This window comes from Haliaeetus leucocephalus, unplaced genomic scaffold (assembly GCF_000737465.1).
Source record: "Haliaeetus leucocephalus isolate CR32 unplaced genomic scaffold, Haliaeetus_leucocephalus-4.0 Scaffold166, whole genome shotgun sequence".
Taxonomy (NCBI): Eukaryota; Metazoa; Chordata; class Aves; order Accipitriformes; family Accipitridae; genus Haliaeetus; species Haliaeetus leucocephalus.
The window spans coordinates 1,582,268-1,582,481 of NW_010972602.1; the positions used below are offsets into that span (position 1 = coordinate 1,582,268).

The 214-nt window shown below is 79.9% G+C and overlaps 1 protein-coding gene across 2 annotated transcripts in view; it reads left to right on the top strand.

The window, feature by feature from the left end:
- The first annotated feature begins 26 nt into the window (after positions 1–26).
- The window catches only part of CLCC1 (chloride channel CLIC-like 1), a 17,514-nt gene continuing 17,326 nt past the window's right edge, over positions 27–214 (top strand). For both annotated transcript variants that reach the window (XR_774102.1, XM_010563429.1), the window contains exon 1: positions 27–132. The gene's annotated coding sequence lies outside the window, so the exon portion shown is untranslated. The remainder of the gene's footprint in view (positions 133–214) is intronic.

Genomic DNA, 214 nt, shown 5'->3' on the forward strand with positions numbered 1-214 from the left:
CGCCGGGGCGGTGCCGGGCCTGGGGAGGGACCGGCGGCGCCGGGAACGCAGGCGTAAGGGGCAGGGAGTAGTGCGGCCCCCCCTGCCCGGCTGCGAGGCGATGCGGGCCGCGTAAACGGGCCGAGACTTCAGGTACCGGGGGGGGCCGCGGGTAGGAGCTGGAGGGTGGGCTGCGGCCCGGCGCTCGGCTGTGGGGCCTCGCCGAGGGCGGCGG